Here is an 18,775-nt window from a genome sequence, read left to right as displayed (position 1 = left end):
CAAACACATGCTGACTAATCTTGTCATGTGGTGTATCTCGATGATACTGTAAAAGTGCATAGCTTAACACAGGTTTCAAACCCTTGCTATGAGCAGCAGCAGTAAACATGGCATGTACAACGAGAAATCAACTTTTTTACTTCTTGGCTATATAATCATTAGGTACTAATGTGTAAACTATTAAGTTGATATTTTTTTAAATATAATTATTGTGCAGATTTACTAAATGTACTTTTGCGATACTAAGTCCCATGTTTGTTTAAAGGTTCTAACAAGCTGGGGTTTTTATGCAATATGTCATAAGTATATAAGGTGTTGTGGGCTGCATGCATGAAGAGAGCTCAGCAGCTTTCTAACTAATACTGCAATTACTATGAGTTTTTTAAAAGTTATATATTTTCTTTAAGTTGCTTTTTACTGTTCTGTATATAGTTTAGGAACTTAAGCAATATTTTGGACTAGTCCGATAACATAAGACACATCACCCAATATTTTTGTTGGGGGGCTGATGGGTATTACTGCCTAATGAAGGGTGCTGTGTGGAGCGTTTTGATGTCGACTAACAGTGTAATGAAAGTCAAATTTTCAGAAATATCACAAACAACTGGTAACCAATAACAATGCATTTCTACAAAGTAAAGTTATAATGTTTTTGTCAGACTTTACTTACCCTGATGTCTTTTCTCTAACAAATTCAAATTCTCACAAAAGAACCGGACCTGTTTTCAACTTTTGTTGGCCTACATTTCAGTTGGCTGGAAAGCGATGAAAGTCAGGAATGCCAAAATCGGATTTAGCTGAAACATTATTCTTTAATGAAACAAATAAAAATATGTTTTGCCTATTGGAACTGTAAGCAAGGTTTCATTTCATTCAAGAAACATATCCCCCACATGAACCTACTTAAACATGCTCTGGTGTACCTCGACTACCGTTGCACTGCAACAAATTCAAATGTATGTCAATGGAACATGAAAATGTGTCCATTTGCTAGTGTCATATTTTCACTCCACCAGGATAAAGACAGTACTGTAAGTATATTAATTACACATAAATTAGTGGAAGAGTGTCGATATAGGCTGATAAAGTGTGTGAGATATTCCTGAAACTTGGACTACTCATTCCGATGTCAATTGACATTGGAACTCATATACATGGCCGTTATTTGGGTAGTAAGACATAGCACTAAAACAAAAACAGCATGTGCTATGTCTTATATTGTAGAACTATATTTTGGACTTGTACATTTTTGTTTAAGATTTTATTTAAGCACAAAATATTTATTGGTGGAATTTAATGTGCTTTTCTCTATTCTACATTATATAATTAATATTCATTCCTAACTTATTTTACAAGCGAACTACATATAGTTATATCATTTGTTATAAGAACTTGGCTATATTGTCAAGTAGTGTTGTCTTCACATACCAACACGTTTATTTTGTATGTACTGATTTTCTGTATTTAAGACTCTAATTCCATGCCTGAGAAATTTGTCTTATGCTGCAATACATGATTCAATTTCTTATACAGTATAGATCCAAAAATGTTGTTAGGGATATAGAATACCCAAGTCATTGTGGGTATTATCCTTGCTGATTTGATCTTTGCAATACAATTTAATCATTACTTAATCCATGATATGATTGAGTTTTTTTTTAAACTAGTAACTTTTTAAAATTACATCACATTTTTTTGTAATGTAACAAACCCAAATTACACACACACTTAATCTAGCACTTCATACACATAATTCCAATGTCTTCATAAAAAGCTCAAAATGTCAAAGTCACTGTGAGTGATATCTTCACTGACATAATATTCTAACTTCATCTCAACAATAATTTATTAATATAGCAATCCAGAAAAGCATAATTTAATGACATTTTTCTTTCATAATTTACTAGTTGTCTAAGTCTGAGGTGGGCAAACTATTTTTCAATGTAGCCACATGTGTGGTGAATGAGAAGTGAAAAACATCATACCATGCCACAACTGAACCAAACTTACATGGCCAATTTGCCACTTGTGGTAATTGGTGACATGGTTGCCCACCCTGGGTCTAAGTCAGTGTGACCGTTAGTAGTGAATAGGGATGGTCTAGGGACTGGGGGTCTTCCATGTTAAAAAGGGTATATCCACTCTGGGGACTATGTAAATTTAACATCGGAGAAAAAAATATCCACTCTGGGGACTATGTAATTTAACATGGAAAAAAAAAATATCCATTCTAGGGACAAAGGGAATTTAACATGGGAGAAGAAAAAAAATATCCACTCTAGGAACAAGGGAAATTGAACATGGGGAATAAATCATGGGACTGTCTAGGGACATGGGGAAATGGAACAGGGTCGGGACCCTATTTTAATAAGGTCCCGACCTGATGGGTCTATGAAAATGGAACAGGCGAAAATTGAAACAAGGAGGGGTCTCTATTTTTTTATCATTTTTTTAAACAAAAAAATAAAAAAGGGGTAGGCAATTGAAAGTCAAGATCTTTTCTAGAGATAGGAATGGCCCTGAAAAGGGCCTTTGTTTTTATGTTAATATACCGTTAACATAAAGGGCATCTGTGACATCTTCTTCTTGACCTTAGGCTGCTCCTGACTGTAGGACCATAGATTAAGACTCTTTTGAGGCATCCTTGATGCTGCACATAGATTCTTCGCATCCACAGGCTGGTGTCTGTCCTGTGGATAACTGTCCAGTTGGATCGGACATACATTGGTATGTCCATCCGGAACATCATCGAAGACACAAGCGTTGAAGATTGTACGTCGGTCCACAGTAACAGATGAAGGAATGCAGTGAACTGTACATATTTATAGGGAGAGGAAGGATTGAAACGGATTCAGTTTGTTGACCAATCCAAACACGTGTTACAAAATTCAGTCAGCCCACATCCAATCCGAAGAGAGCAGTCTGTGACGTCACGTAGTCTATATAGATTCGCTAGCTCCTGTGCGCAGTCAATCTATGCGACAGTTTTTCAACAAGACAGAAACTCAGAAAACGATCAATTGGGGTGCACCGACGGTGGAGACTACCCAAGGGAACCTGGACTTACTTTCAGAAGAGGTGAATTGGGATTTTGTGGATTTTTTTACCTCGCAAGAATTTGTTCCTGAACTTTCGTCACCTTCTCCTTCATTACCGCACATGGAAAATTTTAGACAGAGACAGAAAGAAGAATTGGAGAAATTTATACAACAGCAAAAGGAAGCGGAACAAGCTTTTCTCCTACAGCAACAGCAGCAAGAAGAAGAGGTAAGAAAAAAACGAGAAGAAGAAGAAGCAGCAGCAAAGAAACAAGGGTGTCAAAATCAAACGGTCACAGTACTGTTAGACATTTTAGCGGAGTTAAGAAGTCTGAAACAAATGTATCAGACTTCTTTATTACGGCCGAGGAGAATACGACCTTCCCGCGCTAAACACTTCAACCCTGTGACTAAGCCTACCGTACCACCCTTAGTGATTTCAAACAAATCATCATCAACAGTACGCAGTCCAGAAGTAGGCCTTGGCCGTGGCAAAGGCTTAAGACAGTTAATGTTGATTGTTTAAACTCACCCCTTACACCAAAAAAGACCCTTTTCAGGGCCACCCACGTCTCTCGAAAAGAGATAGACTTTTAATTGCCAATAACTAAAAAAAAAACATTTTACCCAATAGTACGTGTCTGTGTATGAGTGTGCGTGAGTGTAGATTCTTATTTTAAAATCAAAACCCAAAGACACTTACCTTTTATAATTAATTTATTCTTTTATAAATATTTACAATTCACAATTCACAACAGAGCACTTTAAAAAGTTCATAGACTTATTCTGTCTCATTGTTCACTCTCTCTGTTTTTTTAATTTCTTCACCATCACAGTCTTTTCCTCCTCTTCCTCCTCACTTTCTTCCCTTCTTTTCTTCTCCTGTTTCTTTTTCTTCACCTGTCTGTTTTCTTCCTCTTCTTCTTCTTCTTCCTCTGAAGTATCCCTCTCTTCTTCTGACTCCTCTTGTTTCTTTTTTGGGCAATCTGGAGACCAATGTCCTTTTTCTTGACAATAATAACAGGTATCTTAAAAAATGTTGTTTAAAAGAAAAAATGCCTTTGTCTTTTGTTTGGCTATAAGAATTTTGATTCATGCTCTTTGTCTTCTTACTATCCCTCCCATGACACTCATTGAACGGTCTGATTAGAAAACTGTGCAGGGATGTGTTCCTTCACGTCCGCGCTTTGACTATTAAAACCGGGGTAGTTTCCAGTCTAACCATCCACTGTCAACTCATCCTCCTACGAAGATGTGCTCCAGACTAGCTAAGCTAAACAAAGCCTATGTGAATTTGCATAGGGTCAGACACAGTCTGATACCGAAGCCGGAAGAGATAGAGAATGTGAGAATGTTAAAAGTCACTGAAGACCTGATAGAAGAGCTCTTCAGAGAAGAAATGAACAGGGAGAAAGAAGAATAGACAGAGAAGTACAGACTTCAGAAACAGCAGAGAGAGCAGCAACAACAGCAGCAGCAGCAACCTGAACCTGACAGAGGCTTTGTCGATTGTCGTATTGACACCAAATAGTTCTTCTTCTCTTTCCGAAGAAGCAGACCTATTGTCAGAAAGCCTATCGTCAGAGGACGTCGCATTCTTAGAATATAAAAGATCGCCCTAGCTTCAACTTCACGCAAGCAAAAAAACAGCCCTTTTCAGGGCTACCCCAATCTCTAGAAAAGAAATAAGAATCGATTTGCCAATGTGTGTATGTAGAGTAGTGTGAATATAAACACTCACTCATTTATGGTGTGATTGTATATGTTTATGTGTGTGTGTGTGTGTGTGTGATTGTAAGCGCTCACGTAAGTTTGTGTGGATAGTAGATTATGATAATGTTTTTTTGTTGTTTGAAGTGTGGGAATAGTAGATTTGGGGTTTTATTTGACTGCATTAGGTATGTGGAAAGTATATTATTTGTTTAATGAAAATTTTTTAGAACAGTGATGGGTAGTATAAAAAGTGAGTGAGTGTTTCTTTTAGGTCCGCGCGTTTTAAGTGATCTAGGTAATACAGTTTTGGGTCTTAGGGGGATGTTTTCCTTCACGTCCGCGCTTTTAGTATAAATTGAAAAGCGCTAGGCAGTCTAGCTACCCTTGTTGATTGATCAACACTACAAAATGAGCAGAAGGCTAGCGAAATTGCTTCAACTTCATGTGCACCTGAGATATGCCAGGCTCATACTGAATGAGCTGGCCGCAGAGGCTATAGTGGAAGAAGGAAGGATGAAAGAGGAGGAGAGAAGAAAAAAAGAAGAGGAGGAAAAAGAGTGAGGAATAGCTGTACCACAGACACAACAAGGAAATTTCAGAATCCCAGAGACAGAAGATTGGGATTCTGAAGCCACTCATTCCGCCTCTGCACTCCCAGCAAAAAGAGTGAAAGGTGATTGGAGTAGGAGATGTGTCTGCGGTGCCAGGCCGGGGAGGTGCAACCATTAACCAGGTGCCCTGGAGTTCAAAACAAACAGCCCTTTTCAGGGCTACCCAATACTCTAGAAAAGATATAGTAATCCATTTGCCAATGTGTGTATGTAGAGTAGTGTGAATATAAACACTGACTCTTTTTTCCTAGTCTGAGCGTATGTGTTTGTGTTTGTAAGTGATCAAGCAAGTTTGTGTGGATAGTAGATTATTGGGCTTTGTTTATTGCTGCTTCACGTATGTGAATAGTAGATAATATGAAATGAGAAAAGTAGGGGATGTTTTCCTTCACATCCGCATGTTTTAAGTGATCTATGTAATATAAGTTTTGGGTCTTAGGGGGATGTTTTCCTTCATGTCCGCGCTTTCCGTATAAGAACCCACAACGTTCGTCATTCGCACCATTCTACAAAGAATAAAAAAGAAGATGGCTTCGAACCACCTTGATAAAATGAAAAAAAGATTGCAAGATGTCCTGGACAATTTGGGCATGATGGAGCAAATGTTAGTTAACCTAAACGAGGATCACTATTCTTATAGTCCCCATCGAGTGAAGATGGAGATCAACAATTTAAGAAAACTAAAGGAAATCATAAGTGATCTGTTGAAAGAAATAAAGGAGGAGAAGGAGGATGAAGAGGAAAGGATAAGGATGAGAGCATGGAACGAAAAAATTGAAAAGGAAGAAGAAAATGTGAAGAGGAAGAAAGAAGAGGAGGAGAAGCAGAAAGAAGAGAAAAAGAAGAAAAAGGAGGAAAAAAAGAAAGAAAAGAATAGAAAAAGTGTAGGACAGAAAATAAGAAGCTGGTGGAGAAATAGAAGAAATTAGAAGAAGAAGAAAACCAAAGGCCCTTTTCAGGGCCACTCCTATCTCTCGAAAAGATCTTGACTTTCAATTGCCTACCCCCTTTTTTATTTTTTTGTTTAAAAAAGTAATAAAAATATAGAGACCCCTCCCTGTTTCAATTTTCGCCTGTTCCATTTTCATAGACCCATCAGGTCGGGACATTATTAAAAAAGGGTCCCGACCCTGTTCCATTTCTCCTAGTCCCTAGACAGTCCCACGATTTATTCCCCATGTTCATTTTCCCTTGTCCCTAGAGTGGATAGTTTTTTTTTTTCTCCCATGTTAAATTCCCCTTGTCCCTAGAATGGATATTTTTTTTCTCTCATGTTAAAGTACATAGTCCCCAGAGAGGATATACCCTTTTTAACATGGAAGTCCCCTAGTCCCTAGACCGTCCCCATTCACTACTACCGTTGTCATTACCATCCTGAAACCCAATTTAATGCCATTTGTATAAATTCATTTCAAATAAATATTATGATATAGTTGAAGTGTAAAGTCAAGCAAGTATTCTGTTTGCAGATTTTACATTTTAGATATTACAGTAAAGTCATATTTTCTCTTGTGTAGTAAACTTTATTGCAACTGGTTCCAAAATAGTAAATCTTATTTAATTTTCATTCACCAGAATAGGTATTAATACGATCCTGAATTAACTGTATGGTACTAAAATATACCCTGATCTTGTGTGAGATTGTAATATACAGAACTATACCTCAAGACAACAATAACATATTGACTTTATATTATATCAAGACTGTCATGGTTATGAACTCCAACTTTATTCAGGTTTTTTCATAATAAATGATCATCTAGTGCTATGGTTGAAAAGAAATCAAAGTTCAGTTTAACTCCATTCTCTCCACATTTGTCAGTTGTTAAGAGGCATACTCATCCTCAGTGTTATAGTAAAATGTAATCTTATTTGGATCAATCCTGGTGGTGTAATATATGAATGGAGAAAGAATATTATCATCCAGATTAAAATATTTTTTATTCAGACTCTACTAAAATTTTTAGCTGGATATGGGTTACGGAGCCTGATGTGTACGAACAAAGCAATGTGTACCATGACCTTTTTAATTTAACATTTTAAACTCCTGCAGAGGAAAGAGATTTTTTAGATCCGTTAAACTGTATTAACAAAAACATTTCTTCAGTATGATTTTCCTTTACTTAGTAGTGACAAAACTCATATTTTAAAGTTGTTGCTTTTTGTGTTTGGTTTGGCCTTTTATGGTAAACCAACACAAGTAAGTTATTAGTGCCAAGGCACTTTAAGTATAGTGCCTTGCCCAAGGACACACCATGGTAGCTAACCCAGGCTGGTCCGATGGTAGAATTTGAACCTACATTATTTCACAGGTCCAGAAAGCTAACCACTGAGCCACTACAGCTCCCCATCTTATAGTGGAATGCTGGTATACTTTATGATCAAGAAGGATGGGTTGGGGTATGCATGTTCCATCTGAAAAAAGTGATGGAATTTTTGTTTACATAATATTTTAGTCATACAATATGAATCATTTTCTATAGATTTAAGATGCATCAGATCAAGTTAAGAAAAATCATATATTCTGTTCCCTGGGAATGTACTAAAATTCACTGTTATTGTTTGATTTTTTGGTAGTAAGCTTACTTGGTATTTTTTTCTTTTTAACTTGAATACCTAATTTGTTAACATCCTGTCCTAAATCTTCATAGTTCTGTCTATTAAGTGACAACTGTTGATACATGTAGGGAAGTTTTTGTTTATATCTTTTGATTTTTGTGGTTCTGGAAGTTGCAGTATTTGTTGTTGTATTATTAACCATTTCAGTAATTTAATGAATGCAGAGTATACTGCTCTATAAATGAAATTTAAGGGAAGATAATGTAAAAGTATGTTTCACTGCAAATATAAATTGTTTAAAATAATATATCATTTATCACATGACTATTCAATTGTGGTAACTAGTATTCCATCCAATATCTATACACTGAAATAAGTCTTTTCATACAGCTGGTGATCATTTAGATACAAGTCCAATTGAACATAACCACATTATCAATGCAGGCGTTTTTATTAGTAGTAGTATTGCAAGTATAAGTGTTAATATTAAGATTTCATATACAGGTATGATAAGTGTATCATGATGTTTAAATGATGCTCCTTGTTACAACATAAAATATGTTCATTGAAACAAATGGTTCACTGGTAAATTGGCAGTAAAGGTCTTCACTGAATTATGTTGCATAAACTATTTTACAATAAAACATATATGATGCATCTCAGTTATGATGAATGTGAGGAGGAGGATTAATAATAATGCAATTTAAGTTATCTTCATCACAGAAGTTCTAGCAGATGTGTAATTTTTATGTGGCTCATTATCAGTTTGAAACTGGTCTATGATTTCTGGATCTGGACATATCTGGTCCCCTGCTGTTGTGCTGCTATGGTCTTTGCAGTTCATTAGGATATCAGTTACACTTGGTTTACATTTAGAACCCCATGGGATGGAATGCCCAGTTTGAAACTGAGAGAATGGTTAATTATCCATAATATAACTCCTGCCGTTATTATTAGGTTTGATATCAAGGTCTTTCTTTAAATGCTTTTCAACTCAGGTTCTGTTCTACCATACAGATAAATAAAGTCAAATTCATGGCTTTCATATTTGTTCAGTTTGTTTCATGTGTTGCAGCAGACAGACTGTATATTGCCACTGTACCATATAAATATCAGTGCTTAGTCTGCTCTCAGTTGCTGTGGTTTGATTAGTTACAAGTGTCATCACATATGACTAATTATTGACCAATGTAATGAAACTTGTATAATTAGAAGGCTGTATTTAAAAACTCTAAAGATCTTAAATGTGTGTTAGAGGGTAAGGTTAGCAGTTATACTCCCAATTATGTTTGTGATGAGCAAAAGCAGCTGCACAAATTTGAGCTTTTAGTTTGGTTCTGGTAGGGTCAAAGGATGGAGGTACATTTTGATTTTTAAAAATGAACATAATTCCCATGTAATACATTCCAAACCTAAGTATGCAATTGATTTGATAAAAGTTTGGAGATTATTGTTTAGGTTCTGTTCTTACAATACTAGATATACCTGACTACTCCATAGTGAAATGGCTAACTGTTTGTTATATAAGCCAGATGAATAATGTTAGCCATTTGTTTAAGTGTTTTCTCATTACTTTCATTTGTGTCACAGAGTTGCATGTAATATTTCTTTCTAGAATAAATTTATTTTATTTTCTAATTGTGTATTTTATGGTCTCACTGGACAGTTTATCTGGTGAATTTTCATCCAACAATGAAGATACTAATAAAAACAAACTAATGATATTTGTAGAAAGCATACATGTGAGATTTTGACTGCAGTAATCAGGTTAATTCCTGATGCATCTATTGATTTCTATACTGAACCATCACTGCCACCATCTCCTAAATTTTACATTCATTTTGTACTAGAAATAGCTATTTTCAATATTTTTCTGTGACAAGGCAACTAAAAGAATCTGTATATGCCTTATGCATGAATAAAGTTCAGTAGTACTATAACAAATTAGCATACTTTTCATCACCCCTCTACCATCTAGATTTTTTTTATATTTACCTCTGTAGCAGACACAAATAAAAGTCAGCAGCTCATTTGCAGACTAAGTTATGCATATGATCTCCAATGCTCATCTAACTGTGACAGGCAGTCACCAACAAGCCAACCTATTTCCATGCCTAACTCAAAGTAAATCTGAACCACATTATAGATTTAGCTTACGTGTGAATTTATAAATGCTAGGCTTGTGATAATTAGGTTCATGCCTTCTACCTTAAAAATTAGAGGGATGTCAAAATACGAAACTATCCAGTGAGACCTATGATGTTAATTTTAATCCCTATGGGATTTGTGACATAAAAAACCCAAATGCTTTATGTATTAAAAGGTAACTAATGGGGGCAGGATCTGCAGTGAATCAATGGTTAGTATGCTAGACTCCTGATAAAAATGTTTGTGTTAAAATCCTGTTATCAAGTCAACCAGGTTACCTACTGCAATGTACCCTTGCCTTACTCCAATTCCCTCAGTACTCAGTAAACAACTAGTGTTGCTGTACATAACAAAACCAGTCCATATTGATTTTACATATTTTACTAAATCCTGACAAAAATAATTCTCTAAATAAAGAATGATTAATATGTGATGGTCTCGCATGTAATCAAACTCTTCCAAGCTTTTAGTGATATGAACTGATTTATCAATGTTTATCAACTTTACATGAAAAACTACTTCTTATTTGTCATCAAATGTGTTCAATGTTTTGATCATATAAGCATTTCTGCTACAATAGATCAAAATAATCTTTTTGTCAGAAATAGAGCCCTTATAGTATTTGCAAGGTCAACCAATCAGATGCAGAATTTGAGTTTAATTTGAATGAATATTTTTTTTTTACAAAATTGCTCTTTTGCTATATCTTGATGAGATAAATCTATTTACCAAGTCTGATAAAATTAATGAGAAATAGTTTTAAGAGCAGTAGCAAGAATGGCTAGTGAGATCTAGAACCACCACATTATATGCATAGATTTTGCTTACAGCCTCAGACATACAATCAAATAATTAAACAAGTCAGATCTAAATTGGATCATAAACACTGTTGTGCAAGTCATAAGGAACTCAGCCAATCAGATGCAAGGTCACTTCACTACCATACCTTTATCACACTCATAATAAGCATCATTGTGAAACTTGACTACATAAGCCCAGTGGCCAAGTATGATCAAACTAGAATCAGCAGCAGTGGTTATAACCTCATGTATTTGTATGCATGTTCACTTCTTCAATCTAGATCTCATTTATATAAGCATGTATTCTAAGTTTAGTAAAAACTGCACTATATGTATAAATATTGCATGCGGTGGTAACATACTCAGATGAAAGATCACCTTATTATTATTAATGGTTAACACTCATCAAACTTCTAGGACAACTTAATGATTTTAGTCTATATTGTGGAAGTATTGCTTTTAGGCTGGTTAAAAAACCCAACTAATTTTATACATGATCACATGTATATACTTGGATTTTGCTCATTATTAGATTTATCCAAGATGTTGATTTAAGCCCAAAACCAAGTTTTATATAAACAAATTGATCAGAACTATGGACTCCAAAGTAGCTAATTTCTTACTGTTGAAAGACAGAAGGGGATGTGAAATAAATAACACACTCTGGACCATTACATAAACCCACTTAGCCTTTTGACCAGTTGAGATAAAATAGCAACAATAATGTTAAATCAGATTGAAAAATTATGTTTTCTCACATTACCTCTAGCCCTTTTCAACATGGATGGTATGTTTCTTCCACATATGTCAGCTCTTAATTAGTGGCCCTTTCCCATCATGAATGCTGTAGGTGAAACTCTCAGAATTAGGCTTTTTAATGTATATCTGTAGAAGAAGAAAAACTATTGGTCTGCATATATCAATGTCACCATTTCTGTAATAGATTAAAATACCATATGTGTGTGTGTGTGTGTGTGTGTGTGTGTGTGTTAATTTTAGAATTTAAGCAAACTTGTCTCCATGTGTTTATTTTAAAACTGATGATGATAACACATAACAGGTTCAATGGATAAAATGTTATTTCTTACTTCTTACAACTGCTCATTATATCTGAATTTACATTCAGTGTTTGTTTTAATTAACATATTTGGGATAATGGGCAAATTATTCATTTTGTAGTTTATCATTATATCATTTACCAGTCTTTCATCATTCAAATATGTAAAATATAGTACCATTATACAGACTTCATATTCTATATGATATCCCAGCAATACATATTAAGCAGACAAGTGCAAATAAAAATGTTCAGAATGTAAAAGTTACTCCAAGCTCAAAGAAGATCAGCAAAAGATAATCTCCAACAAATTACCAAACAAAAAGCGAAGTTAATGCAGTTACCTTTATTATGATGTCTCCAACACCAACGGTACTGTACAGCTACGTCTTCTGAGTTTTACCGTCATCTTGTCTTTCAAACCAGAATTAATTTCTTGAGTTCTTACAAAATGAAGAAACTTTCAAATACTATAATTTAGGCAGCTTCTTTACATGCCATCAGATAAATTATGGCACAGTGTTAGTCTTTCAGCACAACGCAACTTCACATTTGGACGGCGCGCTGTGTGGGCATCGCCGACACAGCAACTGACATGAATTCTCTATTAGCAGACAATGATTCGGAATAAATCCTTCGCAAATCTAACATTCTCGATTTTTCATAGTTCCACTTTTCATTGTTGCATTTGTTTGATTGTACAATTGCTATTGATGTTCTATGAATCAAGTTCAATTCATCTGCTGTCTGAAATCCCGGTTCAGTTGGTATATTCTTCCGCGCATGATGCCGTGGAAATAAAAGATACGGTCGACATTCAAAGTGGTTTAGGTTAATTTATTATTTTCCTTTATTAAGGTCATTTGCAGAAAGTGTTTCGCTAGGGTGAGAAAAAAAAAATAACAAAAAGAAAACTTTCTTTTCCAACGCTAATACTGTATATATTTCAATTTGTGATTGATACTATAAATAAAACAAATATTAAAAAAGCATTTTAGCCCGTGGCTTGGGCACGGCACTCGTTTTGTGGGTTTTGTTAAAATGTTGTTAGTGTTGTTTTGGAGTTGTTTTTTTTTTTTTTTTTTTTTTTTTTTTTTTGTGTACCACACTAAGAAACATACCAGGTATTAGGCCTAACGTAGGAAAAGAAATTATCCTCTATTTATTACTATTCTTACAGTCAAATGACGCAAAAGTGATGAAATTGCTATTAAGATTTTGTTTTGTATAACACTTACCGCTCGTTTTCCTCGAGATAAAGCAGCCACTTCAAAATGATGATAAAATCTGTGACAGATGAAACACGTGGTTTAAATAATTCGTAATCGCCTGCCTTAAATACTGTAGGAATTTGCTAATGTATTTCATGGCCCTCGTTTGAATAGATACCAACGATCATGTATATCGACCAAAATTTGTATATTCCTGCCCAGGATCATGTATTTTGTATTAAACCGTATATTACACGAGTTCTCTGTCTGTGGCATACTCGGGGGGGGGGGGCTCTATTATACCCGCTGTATCAGTTGAGAAATATATCGAACTGATCAGGCCCCAATACTCTCGCTCTGAAAAACATTAAAATAATTATATGCAGAATATCGGTAGGTCTCCCTCTTGCCGAAAATGTCAGCACCATATATATTTTGCAAATAATGTAATGGGTATAATAATACACACAAACACACACACTTCTTTTTGTTGTTGGGGGGGCACCGGACAGATGCCCCCATTTCCAAAAAAAATAGAAAGTATTTTATGTTTGTGTGTTTCCCCCTCAGATGTGTTCTACGTTTTATTAAAACAAAATTTTATATAAAATATTTAGTTTTTAGAATTTTGGATGGGGTATTTATGTTTCCATAGTTTTTTCTAAAGGGTTGTTCGACCGAGTCTGGTTTCCCTCACCTTGCTCGAAGTTCCTTCCCTTGAAATATTTTGTAACCTTTGCTATATGTCGCCTAGGTCTCAGTGTTTGCTATATGTAATGGTGCTAGATTGTGTGTATGCTATATTTTCTTTATGTTTGAGATAGCAAGTATAGATCAAATACCTTTCCCAGTTGTATTTCTTCCTTTATGATGTTATATTGTATCTTTTAATTTGTTTTATGGTTTTCTAATTTTGACGATGGAATGGTGTACTATTTAGATTTTGTTTAAAAAAAATAATTTCCTATTTTATTATTCGAGTGATAATATGTGTCGTTCCTCATAATAGTTTTTAAAGATGTTGATAGGTAGGTTACGCTCGATCCAAGGTTCACGCTTTTTTATTCTCTATGTGTTTTTTCTGGGTCGCGTTAGTCCTCCTTTGTTTAGTTTATCTGATTATGCTTTATTGAAAGATCCAAACTTATTTATGAGACCACATTATTGTATAGTGGTCAACCATACAGTGCGGCAGAAGTTAGTAGGGTTTTAAACTAAGTGTTATACAGTATGTATTTGTGTCTCTATTTTGTCTGTTTATGTTCTACATTGGGTGTTTTCAAAGACTCTTGATGGGCCTGTCCACTTCACTGAGCCCTGTGACTTAGCCCCATGATGTCATCGCCATTTACTTCCCCTTTATATTTTCCCTGTATTCCTTCCTATATATGTCTTTAGAATTTTCTTTCAGAGAAAGAAGAAAAAAAATTACAAAATTCTTTTATTTTTTTCTTTCTTCCTTTCTTCCCTTTTCTCTTTAAACAATGTTACATGAGTTTCTTTGAAATATTTGAAATATAATTTGAAATTTTCTTTGAAATATGGCTGTTGTGGGGTGCGAGGAGGGGGTATGTGTATGGCATCAGCTCGCAATTGCGCTACGCGACTCTTCGGTCTGTAATACCTATTCCTCCCTCCCCCAATTCCAACATCAATTGCGTTATATCAACCTAACGGTAAGTATCTATTCGTCGTAAGACGTATTGAGTTCTTGTTGTGGTTAATATTCTTATTTTTACCACGTATCTTATTTAAAAATCTTTATCACATGTCCACAGGATATCATCGTAGTTGCTATATGCTCTATACATTTTAGAACGATTTTGTTTTCGTAGTCTAAATCTATGAATAAAATGTTATTTTTGTTATACTTATATTTTTTGCAAATTTTCATTTTTAACTTTATCCTATTATGTTTAGTTTTATCACATTGGGCAATCGTATGTAGTTTGGTGAAGTTCGCTGTTTTACATAAACGGCATTTCGGCATTATCCTCAGCATACGATGTTTAATTGTTTCTTCGCCTGTTAGGCAGGTGTTGTGCAGGTATTTAAAAATTATACTTTGTGTTTTGACAGATCTTATTTTCCCCAATTTTTCCAATTTTTTGTCCAATTTACCCCCTCAGTTGTCCTGCTCTACTCTACATTTTATATTTTTGGTTACCTCCTCCCTAATCCAAGCGTGACTTTTACTTATTAAAGTTTGCATAAATCTGTTTTGTCTCTTTATTTTAAAATTAGTTCTCATATGTTTGCGTGGCACTTCGATTGTTTTAATATTAATTTGTTATTTTTGTATATCTCTGGTCGGTTTCTCAAGGTGAAGCCGAACCAGTAGATGTACAGTACTTCTCACGCTGTAGCCGGGTCTGATTGCATTTTTTTAATCTATTGATTATGTTAGTTAATTATAGTAGTAGGGGGCTCGGAAACCCCAAGCGCCCTCTACTTTTGGCCCTATATAATGTCTCTTTTTTTACATAATGCGTTTTATGATTCCATATATAATCTATTATTTCGTTGTCTGTTTTGTTTAAAATTGTATTATCCATATCTATGGATTTAATTATGTAGTTAATATTTGAGTATAAATAAGTCTTGGCCACTTGGACCCGCTCCATGATACGCAATGGCGCCATGGCTAGATTTTCACTTTTTCTCTTATTTTATTGATAATATGTTCATAATTTTCTACAGCTTCTTTTTTTATTACCAAAGTAAGTAAGTGTGTGTGGGGGGGGGCGATAATTCAGGGTGGTTGCCCCTCCAGTTAACTATTTTTAAGATTTCGTGCTTGTTGTGGTTTATTTTGGAACCCGACGCTTATAGCATTTCCCCTCTCTTATAAAGTTGTTGCAATCATATGCATGTTAGAGTATTTTTTTTTTATTCTTTTTAGGTTTGGTATTTGTATGCCTTGTACAATCAGGGGCGGATTAAGGCTCACTGGTGCCCTAAGCACTGACAAATCTTGGTGTCCCCCTCTTTTCCACGTGCACCTGGGAAGATAACCCTAGGGTTTACCATGATCAAGAAACAGAACATTATGATTAATTTGCACTAGTTTTATCAATTTTTTTTACAAATCTTCATTCTTTTTTTTTTCATTCTTTTCACCCTTTTCTCAACTTTGTGGTGCCCCCTTTGTCCCTGGTGTCCTAAGCACGTGCTTAGTCTGCTTAATGGTTAATACGCCCCTGCTTGTATATCTGGGTTGTTTCTTATCGTGTGACGTAGGATTTCTATTGCCATTACGTATTCTAGCATTGATAGTGGACATCCTTGTATCATTGATCGTTGTATTTCAAATTCTTTCGTGCATTTCCCCTTTAATTATCCCAGTGTGTAGGATTTTGGTCCATTTTGAAAATTGGGTCCGAAACCAAATTTTTTAAAAACATTCGTTATATAGTTTTGTTCAAATCAGTCGAAAGCTTTCTCCTGGTCGAAGAGTACCATAGCACTCATCATACCAGTTTCATTTATGTAGTTAATTATAGTTTTAATGTTTAAAATATTGTTTTGTATATCCCTCCCCCACAAGTTTGATTTACATTAATTATCTTGTTTATCCTACCCTTTACTGTATTTGTTAAAATCCTACTTAAAATGCTATAGTCCGTGTTTAAAAGTGATATAGGCCTCCAGTTTTTAATCTCGTCTCTATTCCCTTTCCCTTTGTATATAATTGTGATAACTCCCTCCCTCATAGATTTAGTCATTTTATTTTTAATTAAAACTATATTATTATACAAAGCGTTTAAGATCGACGTCAGTTCACCGTGGAACTTTTGGTAGAATTCCACGGTGAGTCCATCTTTCCCTGGTGACTTTTGTGAGTGTTGATATACTTTATGTGATTTCTTCATCTGAGATGACATCATCACATTGGTCTCTATGCACTGCTGATGTCATCTCACAGTCGACATTTTTTAAGTAGCTGTCGATTGTGCTGAAGTATATGTACTGTGTGGTGTGTGGTGTAGAGTTCTTTATAATATTGGGAAATATTATTTAGGATATCTTCTTTTACAGTATGGGTTACATTGTTTATTTTTATATTGTTTAAAATTGTTTCACCCCCTTTTCTAAATTCTTGTCGCTTATATACGTTTTTTGCCTTGTTGTAGATCTCTGTAAATTTTCCCGCCCTTATTATTCTCCCCTGATTTTCGTCTTCTCCAAGGATTTTAATTTTGTCTGTCAATCGTTTCTTTTTTCTTTCTCCATCGTCGTTTGTTGTTTTGCTTAGTTCTAATTTGAGTTCGTGTTTGTCTTTTTTTCTGGAGTTTTTCCGCCCTCCATTTCAGTACTGAATATTTATTCCTTTTATTATGTTTTTCTAAAACATCCCAATCAATTATTATATTAATAATTTCTTCATTTTTGAAGGTTTCAATTTCTTTTTTTAATTATTATTTCGACATATTCTTTGTCATTTAAAATCTTATTATTTAGTTTCCATAGTCCTGGCCCACATTTTTCTATATTTTTCATTTTTAGGTCAATAGTGAGCATGAAATTGTCTGATAGCTTTTGGTTGGTTATTGCAGTATTAATATATATTAATGGATCATAACAATTTCCGTAAAATTTATCAATCCTACTAGACTGGTTTAATTTATAGTTACCCAATTGAAATCTCCCCCATGATTAGATTTTCCATCGAATATTGTTGTAGATAGGTATATAAGTTTTCTTTAACATTAGTTTCTTATTTCTATTAGCTGGCATGTACACATTTGTAATATGCCAATTAAACATTTTAACATGTAGCAACCGTCCCTTAAAAAATCCCCCCCCTCCTCAAACCTTTCCCAGCTTTTTAAAAATATTATTGTTGCAACCAACTCTAATATCATTACTTGCAAAATTGTTGCATATCTTTATTGCGTTAAGTTTGTCTTCTACTAAAATGTTGAATTCTGGCTTAATTCCATAGTGTGTTTCTTGTATCATTATTACATCAAAGTTTGTTTCTTTGGCTATTTTGTCTGCTTTCGCTTTGTCTATCCCATTGCTGCTGATAGCAGCGATCCGGAAATTTGTATCTTCCATTTTTGTTTTACTCCCAGGTGCCACATCACTTTTATATATAATTTAATTGTATATATTTCAGTTAAAGTTATTATATTCCATTTTTTTTGTACACACACACCAGCACGATCGACAATGAGCGCTTGAGCAATATACAGTTTGATACATCCTACATGGTAGTGGGCAGTAATACATATATAGGTCGTTATCCTTCTCGACCGAAGTAGTAACATTGTTCCAATGTTACCACTCGACGTCCTCGATATGTGCTTCATCGCATTTGCAGTCTATACACTTAAAGTTACAATGGAAAAGTGTACATGAACATATTTATACCATAGACAGAGCCTTGAAGTACTACTTATTTCGGTTTAAAACTGTCCAAAAAAACCCACAAAAAATAGCATGTAATAGTTCATTTCGATACAGTTGCACAGAGCATTTGACGTTCATTTTGATGTCCATATATATTGATATGGACTAAGTACGATTTGTTTTCAAAGCTGCTTTATTGCTGGTAGTGCTTCTGTTTTCAAGTTCGATATATAATATACCCATGGAGCAGGAGTAATACAGAAATCAGGACAACAACCATCAT

The 18,775-nt window shown here is 34.7% G+C and overlaps 1 long non-coding RNA gene across 3 annotated transcripts in view; it reads right to left on the bottom strand.

Annotated features, from left to right (window-relative positions):
- Positions 1-18,775, bottom strand: part of LOC149789907 (uncharacterized) — a 2,017,354-nt gene that overhangs the window by 664,060 nt on the left and 1,334,519 nt on the right. For all 3 annotated transcript variants that reach the window (XR_016423761.1, XR_016423762.1, XR_016423760.1), the window contains exons 13-15: positions 12,271-12,369; positions 11,633-11,754; positions 7,663-7,777 (exon numbers count right to left, since the gene is read on the bottom strand). This is a non-coding gene — a long non-coding RNA (uncharacterized LOC149789907). The remainder of the gene's footprint in view (positions 1-7,662; positions 7,778-11,632; positions 11,755-12,270; positions 12,370-18,775) is intronic.

The sequence above is a fragment of the Sinohyriopsis cumingii genome, chromosome 10 (genome assembly GCF_028554795.1).
Source record: "Sinohyriopsis cumingii isolate HCF-2022 chromosome 10, ASM2855479v2, whole genome shotgun sequence".
In the NCBI taxonomy this organism is placed as follows: domain Eukaryota; kingdom Metazoa; phylum Mollusca; class Bivalvia; order Unionida; family Unionidae; genus Sinohyriopsis; species Sinohyriopsis cumingii.
Note: the sequence above shows the minus strand (reverse complement) of the source record. Positions and strands in the feature narration are given on the sequence as shown.